This window comes from Castor canadensis, chromosome 15 (assembly GCF_047511655.1).
Source record: "Castor canadensis chromosome 15, mCasCan1.hap1v2, whole genome shotgun sequence".
Taxonomy (NCBI): Eukaryota; Metazoa; Chordata; class Mammalia; order Rodentia; family Castoridae; genus Castor; species Castor canadensis.
In genome coordinates this window covers 101,452,674-101,461,903 of record NC_133400.1, presented here as the reverse complement: position 1 = coordinate 101,461,903, position 9,230 = coordinate 101,452,674, and the positions used below count along the sequence as shown (strand labels likewise).

The 9,230-nt window shown below is 52.5% G+C and overlaps 1 long non-coding RNA gene across 1 annotated transcript; it reads left to right on the top strand.

Annotated features, from left to right (window-relative positions):
* Positions 1 to 6,541: 6,541 nt before the first annotated feature.
* On the top strand, positions 6,542 to 9,155 carry LOC141417321 (uncharacterized). The gene is made up of 3 exons (XR_012441845.1): positions 6,542 to 6,666; positions 6,832 to 7,025; positions 8,280 to 9,155. It is a non-coding gene; the product is annotated as an uncharacterized lncRNA (long non-coding RNA).
* The last annotated feature ends 75 nt before the right edge of the window (positions 9,156 to 9,230 follow it).

The window sequence follows — 9,230 nt, the reverse complement described above, 5'->3', positions numbered from 1 at the left end:
GTCTCTCACACTAGTTCCATCCCCCCCCCCATTCGTGTTTGTGCCCTGGTGTCACCCCCGTGAAACTCTACTTGGAAAGAGAGATACAAGGCCTCCCAAAAAGGTCTCTGCCCCAGCCCTTACTGGTTGGCCATAAGGTTTTTATTGTCAGACTGAACCAAACCAACCCAGGCACACGTGGTCCAGTGTATTTTTATTATCACAGTGCTGAAAGAAACACGTAGAGATTTATTAAGGGTACACATGTGAACTGGAGCAATCCACAAAATCACCATGCATGGAGTTACTCAGAAGGAAGCGAGGACGTCGTGTGTCTATTAAATCATGGGAAATGAAGCGTGCATTTTGAGAATAAGCCTTTCGCTAAGACATGGGATCACGTTCTTGGAAAGAACTGGGCCAGGAGTGGAAGAGGCCCAGAAAGGCTGAGGTGTGGAGTTGACACTGAGACTCGTTCTCCAGGAGGTAGGGAGGGAAGTGCAGAGCTGTTGTCTCTCGGTCTGTCTCTCTCTCCCACTCCTCAAATCTTAAGTATCCAGACACTGCCCGTGGTCTTGCCAATGAACATGAGACAACACTGATCTGTGTCCATCTCCTCATCCATGAATCCTTGAGAGAGGGTGGGAAGGCTGCGAGATGAGGGACCGGCTGCCCGCCACTTGAAAGCCAACATCCAGTAGATGAGAGCTGGGTATTCAAGGGAAGATGGAGGGGCTTTGACCTCAGAGCTGTATCTTGGGAAACTTGGGGCACAAGTAGGGAGGGAAAGAGGTGCAGCGAGACCGTGGCAGGACGGCTACAGGCTGAGCAGGGCCTTCCTCCTCTAGATCCTCACCAGGGGACACACCTCTCCTTCCCCCGCTCTGGCGGGAATATTGCAGTTGACCTTGACTTCCTGGGTTATTTCCTGTATTTTAAAACGGACACATTACTTTTGTGTAAGTTAAATATCACAGCACCTTACAAGCCTTGTGTTGGTTGATACTTAGAACTAAACTACAGAGGGCGGTGGTAAGTCTGGTGGTCACCGGACTTACTTGGTCCTGTAAATCGATAGAAAGGTTCTTTAGCATTATGAAGGATTATTACCCATTTTGGGGGGACTTCTCTTTAGAACTTACAACATCTGGCGTAGGGAGGGGTTGTAATACTTTCAAGAGGATTGGGAGGGGAACCACTTGTAGAAGGGCAAAGGGGAAGGGAAAGGAAAGTAATTCTGCTGCAGACAAGCTCCCGAAGGAGCACCCCTCCTCGGGAAAAGCACAGGAAGGGATTGCTGTCTCGTGTCTCCACCGCCTTCCGGAGGAAGAATGGCGAGCCAGTCTCCGGGAGAGAGGAAAGACACTGATGGAGGCCAGACAAGGATGGCTGACCTGTGACCAACAGACCGAGGGAGAAAATGGTGCTACCAAGGAAGCAGGTAAACTGGGACAGTTTGAGATCTGAGGTCATTGTGGAAGGTCAATGTGAAAATGTCCCAGCAGGAAATGAGATTCAAATCTAGTGATTCAATTTTGGGAGGTACCAACTTAAGTAAGCCATTTAAAAGTCAAGGTTTCACCATGTGACAAGAGAACAGGTAAGGGGATGGAGACTCAAAGGACAGAGAAGGGAGGAGACATTTTTAAAACAATGTCAGAGAGGAATGAGCAGTGTCACACAGCCTAGGTCTTGTTGGGTGAAGAAGAAAGAGTTCAATGCTTGTCTGGTTGAATATAAGCCAAATTTTTCTAACAATGCAGTCCCTCTCCCCATTCCCTCTCTCTTTCCGAGCTGTGGAGTCTTCCAGAAGTGCAGCAGAACCATTTGGTCCATGGTCATAGGCAGGGAGCTGGACAGGCCAGTAGTGAAGGCCCAGAGAAGGTAAGTCTACAGGGAAACAAAGCTTGACGGCCAGTCAAGAGCTGCTGTGTTAAGTGAGGACAGTGAATTGGAAGAAGTTTCTGGGATGGGAGCCGGAGGGTAGGCAGATATGTGGAAAGGACAGGCTCTTAAACCTCACCTGTGCTGATGGCCCGTGCTCCATGGGCTGGGCACCACATGCTACCTGGGGTGGATCCAGTACATATGGCCCCACTCTTCACCTGCTGGTCGTCCAGGCCTGCAGCCTTCTTTGGAGTGTCTCGCCTTTGACTCTGGGACCATCCAGGGATGTGCTTCATTTTGTACAGTAGCCACAGATAGAGGAGTAAAGAGCCATGCATAGTTGGCTTGTACTCAGCCTCTGCCATGAGAATGAGCTTAAGCAGTGGGTTTGCATGCCAGGGAAGCATTCAGTCAGACACCTAAGACCTCAGTGCCAGCGGACCAGACCTGTGACTGAGTCCCAGACAGGATGAGTCCTGCTGCCACCCCCAGTCCCTGACCCACAAACAGGGACTCATAGATGAACGTTGTTCTGAGCTGTGGGATTCTGGTTTGGGACAGTGTTTTGAGGCCATTGATAATTGGTACACTATTTGAATAGGGAGAAGGGGGGATTGTTTCAGTTTGCTTTAAGGTGATGGGATGGCACAAAAAGGGTAAAAAAAGAGATGGGATTCAGAGTTCCCCAGCAAGAGCAGTGGGCTGGTAGAAATGCCAGCATCTATCAATGGTGTGTGGCATTCATGACACAGGGCATGGGAGCTGACTGCGCTAGAATGCCCTCTTACTCACCTGGGCCAGGGAAATACAGCCCCTGTCCTCAGAAGATCTGGGGCCAGCTGGCTGTGAGGCTGCCCACAGCTGCCAGGGTGTTAATTGCTGCCCATGGGTGGAAAATGAAGCTCCCCACCTTCCCTGCCCAGCTGGAAGGCCTGTTTCAAGGGGGTGAAGAGATGGTGGCTATTGGGCGAGCTGCCCAATAGCAGGAGTCTGGAGGAGAAGCTTCTGCCTGAGGTGGCTCGGCTATATCCTGGGAAGGGGACACTTTGCCTGGATTTCTGGAAGGGTTGTTGGCCAGGACTTCACACTTCTCACCAACCTGGTGGCCAACCCTGCAGGCCTGGCCAGGGTCTCCCCTAAAAGGGCTAGAGAGACCTGGCAGTGGGCACCAGAAGTCCAAGTGTTCCATCCTCAGAAATTCTTGTCTACATGCCCAGTATGGGAGGCTGAATTTCCTAAACTGCTTATCTGTGGATTTCTACCCTGAGCTGAAGATACAGGGAAAAGACAAGGCTTTGTGGGAAAAACTGACAAAACCATCTCTGAGCATCTAGGAGCTAGATGGCCTCAGGAACAGTAGAAAAACCACAGGTGCCACCTTCTTTCTCCAACAGGCTTTGGGGCTCAGGCAGCAGCCACCCCTTAGTGGTGCCAAGGCTAGGCTGTATCCACCCAGAAACAGGAGGTGGCAATGCCTGACTGCTTTCTGCCAGGGAGACGAGGAGCCAAAGGAAACAGTTCTGGAGCATCTGGTCCAGTGACTCAGAGTACACAGCACTTGGCAAAGTGCATTTCCTCCACAGCCCTGAGGATAACACATGGGATGCAGCTGACCCTCCTCATCCTCCTCCCCCACCCCAGCCACGATGCCAGGGCGGGCAGGGTGGAGACTCAGCTCTGCCGACGTGGGGACCGGAAGGCCTGCAATGTGGAGCTTAAAAAGGTTGCAGTGATAGAGTCAGGGGCCTCTTTGAGAACTGAGTCCTCTCCTCTGGGAAACGCAGACGGGCAAGCCTTACCAGGCCACTGGAACACATCAGCTTTTCAGATGTCCCCAGGTGACTGTAGGTAAACCCATCCCATGTACTCCTGAGCTATAGAGGAAGCCGTCACCTGCAGGGCAGGACTAGACATCTATCTTCCTAGCTCAGAACCTTCCCTTCTCTGCCCACGGCCTCCATCTGCATGATTGCTCACAGCCTCTGAGCCTGGGAGGGCCTTCCATGGATGGCAGGACCCTCCCTGTGCCTGCCCTATGCCTGGCCTCACTACCCTATCTGAGAGACTAGATGGGCCCTGCCTTTCACACCATCAGGGTCACACTTGTGGTGTGGTGTCCTCAGCCCCAGAAAGGCACAGGGTCAGCTGAGGACTGGATACAGCCTATGGCCTCCCCCAAGGCACAGGGCATGGGGGTGGGGGGTGGGGCAGCAGGCTTCACCCTCAGGGTCGTACCTGGGCCAGGCCATGGGGTCCTAAGGAAGTCCCAAGTACACAGTGGCATATTTTTCAGGTCCATTTTGCAGCCTGAACTAAAAACTGGGTCATTAGACCAACTGAATTCAGAGGGGAACTGTCAACAAATGTTGTTTTCTCTCTGACCACTGCCTTCAACCACACAGACCACCTACATGAAGCTCCTCTTCCACTCTGGGTGGTAACTCTATTTCCAAGGCCTTCTTAGGAGCAGTGACTCGTCCTCTAGCACTGACTGTCCAGTGCAGACCATGCTGCTTCTGAGTCCACTTGAGCCAGGAGATCCCAGGCACCTACGTACTCCAGGCGTGGAAGTACGGGTGCTCCTGCCATGGGTGTGGTCCAGCCAGCCCTTCCCTCCCCCCTCCCTGCCAGGGGATGGGCAGAGACCTGCAGGAGCAGGTGCCAGCCTTGGGGCCAGCAGGACAGATGCCTACCATACGTGGGACTTGGCTCCAAGAGCTGTGGAGCCCTTGCCCCCAGGAGTTCATGTTCCAGTGGACATTCAGGCAAAGGGAGATTGTCACTGTGGCCAGCAGGCAGCTGTACTTTGTGATATGACTTGGTTATTAAGGCCCTAGAGCACAGACCATTGTCCGTGTCCATTTTTATTCAAGTTGAATCCAGATTATTCAAAAATAGCTACATGAGTCACCAGTCCATTGTGTGTCAGGGCTGAGAGCAGTTTGCTGAGCAGAGACCCAGTTGGCGATGGGGGAGACATCTTGGAAACCTGGTTCCTGCTGAGTCCTGTGTTTCTGACTTACATTTGCTGCAAAAGACAGATTTGGATGCAGTGGAGCCATAAGCAGCTCTCCAAGCAAGCTATCAACGAGATGTTACAGAGCTCCAGACTTTCTGGACTTCAGGCCACCTTGACCCCAGGGCCACTCACAGCAACACAAGTCGAGTTCTGCCATGTGTCAGACCCAGAACTGTGTTCCAGTTTCGTTCCTCATCTTTCTCCTCTACATCACAGAGTCTCTATTTTGAGGGGCCTGGGGAACAAAAGGGTGAGGTGAGGCATCCCACACTACTTATTAATAACAAGCTCTTAAAACCCAAAACTCTGCTGGGGAATTGAGCAACTCACATTTGTGCTCTTTTAACTGGGGACGTAACCCACAGGCAGGACAGGCATCGGTGAGTGGTCTCCTTGTTCTAGGAAGCAGGTGACTCATGGAACAGTACATGCTTCTTAGTGACATTGCAGAGTGGCAGGGCTAGAGAGTCTCAGGGGGTTCCTGGAACCCTGGCAGGGAGGGGAAGAGTTGGGAGACAGTCCAGAAGCACAGGCCTATTGAGCCCTTTATCACATCATGCCAGGTCAGCGATGGCTGGGAGTCAGCAGATGTCAGGACAGCAGTTCTGGGAGACATTGACTGCTCCTCTGCCTCCTGGGGGACCCTGGAGCCTCTCTGTCTACTTAGTGAATGACAGAGATAAGAGAGCCAAGAGCTCCGGCAGAGCAAAGCAGGGGTGAGGGACTGAAACATAAAGAACACAGGCTACCAGGAGCCCTTCCAGCTGCCCAAAGCCAGCCAGGGTTATTCAGTCCCCAGCCACTGCCCTACTCTGGTGCTGCTGGGCACAGGACATCGCTGGAGGATACTGAACATCCTGGGGAGGCCAGAGGCCAGGAAACTGGTGTTTGGGGGGACTTGAACATGACCTGACACCCCTCTGTACAGTCAGCCCCTGCGGTCAGAATGATAAGGAGAGGCAGCCCTGCAGGCACTGAGAAAGTGCCTCTCACACAGGAGAAAGCAGGACAGGGCACTGCACGGACCTGAAAATGGGAATGGGGTCACACAAGGTTATCAGCATGGGCAGCACCTTGGAGACACAGGTGAGGAAGGACCAGGGGCAGGAACATGGCCAGCCACATAGAAGCTGGGTACCAGCATGGAGAGTCACCTTCTGACTCTCCTCCTCCCGTCATCAAGTGACTACTGATCACACAACAGCTGCCACTGATGGAGCGTTTGCCATGCACAAGGGTTACCTTAGCACTTGTGTCATCATCCCTGAGTGGTCACTCTATCCTCTGGAGAAGATTCTGGAACCCACCATTCCACAGCTCTCTCCTGTCCATGCTCTCCCTCAGCCCTCAGGCCAACAATGGTGGTGGAATCAGGAGCTGAGGCCCAGAGGCCCCGTGTTGGTCACCATGCTCCAGGACAGTGGAAGGCCCATGTGGGTGAGCACGTGTGAGTCCAGGGCCTGAGCCAAGCTGAGGTTCAGGATACCCCTCCCCCCAACACCGCAAGCAGTCAGTGATGCTTCGTAGTAACCCCATTGTAGAGCACGTGGTCACTTCCTGGATGGCTCCACAGCAGTCAAACCACATCACTCCTGGCCCTGACCTTGGCACCATGGGCTGGACCTGCCGGAGGCCTGGGAGAGGGGAGCAGTCTCACCCGGAAGAGGAGCTCCTCTCGTTCCCAAGACACAGAATGGGTCCAACCCCCCATGGTCAGGAGACACGCACGCGTTGAATAGGAAAGGAACCAAGCACTTGACAGTATACACGTCTCTGAGAAGGTAGACAGCTCAGTCTGCCCTGTGTCCACCACGCCTTGGTCAGCCCTATCTGCCTCGCTCCCCACGGTCCCCCAGCCGTGGATGCTACTCTTGGCCCTGCTGCTGGGTGGCTGGATGCCTCTGAACCCAACCTTAAGACTCTGCATTCTTCTGATTCTTCGACAGGAAAATGGAGACAATGATGCCCCATTCCATCGAAGATGAAGGAGTCATGGAGAAGGGCCTGGCGAGGCTCAGCCCGAGGGCTCTTTGGAAGACCAGCACCTGCAGGAAGGAGCAGCTCGCCCTAGGGTCCAGGGCCATGATTCTCTGATACAGTCAGCCTTGGTTACTCTCCTGACCCCTCACCCTCCCCAAAGGTAAGGGTGGGCCATCCTACCCTCTGCAGGGACCCTCGTGTCACATTGGTGTGATAACTTGCTGGAGCCGTGGTCTGGAAAGAAACATGTCCCCACAAAGAGAGTGGTGGATCCCTGTAGGAGAGGGGACAGACACTGGCCCAGGAGGCATGAGCCCCATGTGCCCTGGAGAAGTCATTTCACTTCTCAGAGCCCAGAGAAATGTGGCCCTTGTCTTCTCCTAGTGAGAAAGAGAGACAACTTGACTACTGCCAGGCCTATATGAAGCCTATTTCACAAGGGCCACATGGGGCGGCAGGGACAGGTTGTTCTCCCCGGAACAGACATGACCACACTCACTGGGACAAGGGCAAAAGCTCCACCTTCCGTCCATGAGATTCAGGCAGGTCAGTGTGGACCTCGACCTGCACAGAGGGCTGGTGCCCAAGTCTAACAAGGAAGTGTGGGCCCCAGGAAAGAGGTGAAACTCAAAGCAGAAAAACAATGCGAGCCACATATGGAATTTTACATTTTCTGATAACCATATTTAAAGATGTAAAAAGAAATGAGCAAGCTGGGTGTGCTGGCACACACCTATAATCCCAGCACTTAGGAGGCTGAGGCAGGAGGATCTTGAGTTCAAGGCCAGCCTAGGCTACATAGTGAGACCCAGCCCCAAAAAAAGAAAAAGAAAAACTGATCTTAAAATACTATATTTTATTTAATCCTAAATATCCCAAACTTTATCTCAACCTATAATGGATATAAAACATTACCCATGAAATATTGGTCCTTCTTTTTTGGTACGAAGTTTTCAAGATCTGGTGTATCTCACACTTACAGCACATTTCTGAAAGCCCTGGCCCCATACCAAGTGCTCAGGGACTGCATGGGGCCACAGCTGCTCTTTGGGACAATTCAGGTGCAGAGGGCAGGGCAGGTACCTGCCCTGTGGCCAGGAGGAGCTGAGAACTCAGGGCAGGGACAGGTGTCAGAAGCAGCCACAGCTCCTTCACTACCAGGGCTCATCTTTTTTATTTTATTTTTTATAGTGATACGTGGTGCTTGCTAGGCAGGTGCTCCACCATTTCAGCCACACCGCCAGCCCTGTGGACTGACTATTCTCAATTGCCGTTAGGAGCGGTATTGCTTTCCTTTAGTTCATATTGATGCTTGTTGTGGATTTAATTATGCACCCCGCCCTAAAATCCATGTGGAAGTCCTAACTCCCACTACTGCAAACGTGACTACATTTGGAGGTGGGGCCTTTTGCAGGGTAACTAAATCCAGATGGTGTGATTAAGATGGGCCCTAACCCAACCTAACTGGACCCTGACCAATGTTCTTACAAGACACCTGGACACACACACAGGGGTGGCCATTGGAAGGCAGAGTGAGAAGAGGACCACCTGCAAGCCACGGAGAGAGGACTCAGGGGGAAGCAGCTCTGCCTACACCTTAACTATGACCTCCAGCCTCCAGGACTGAGACGGTATGATTCTGTGTTCAAACCCCCCACCTCCGCCCCGGGGCTTCGTCACGGGCCCTGGTAAACTACTCACTGCTCTCGGTATCCATGGCTTATCTCAGGACCCAGGACTGCTGACTGTTCTGCCTGGGTTAGGCTGGGACTCTGAGTCACTGGTTTCCTCAAAGAGTCCAGGACTTGGGGATCTGGGAAGCTCCCTGGGGGACTGCTTATGAGTATGGATCAGAACACAGAAATCACTGGAAAACCCCAAATATCCCAGCCCACAGACAGCACCACTGTCCCCAGATGTGCGTGTCCCCCCTGACTGCAAAGACCCGAACGCACCCAGCTATATTTTGTCTCTGTGAGGATGGCTCCCTCTTGCATAGAAACACTTTTGTTTTGGTGGCACTGGGCTTTGAACTCAGGGCTCACACTTGCTAGGCAGGTGTTCTACCACTTGAGTCAAAAGCACTTTTATTTTTTTTTTAATGCGTTACTATCACCTATTGAATTAGCATTAAAGCTGCCACACCTTGTTCTGCCTCCTCTTGTAAGACCCAGCAATAACCCAGCACTTGCAGACTGCACACATCACATAAGCATCACCCCAGTAAGCCAAAGGCACAGTGACCTTCCTAAACACCCAAACCCCTGTGTGAGGCAAGCCAGGAGCAACCTGTCGGCCTGAATTGCCCCTTCCCAGGGGACATCAGCCTTAAAAACTCATTTGACACAGAAAACACCTAAGGTTT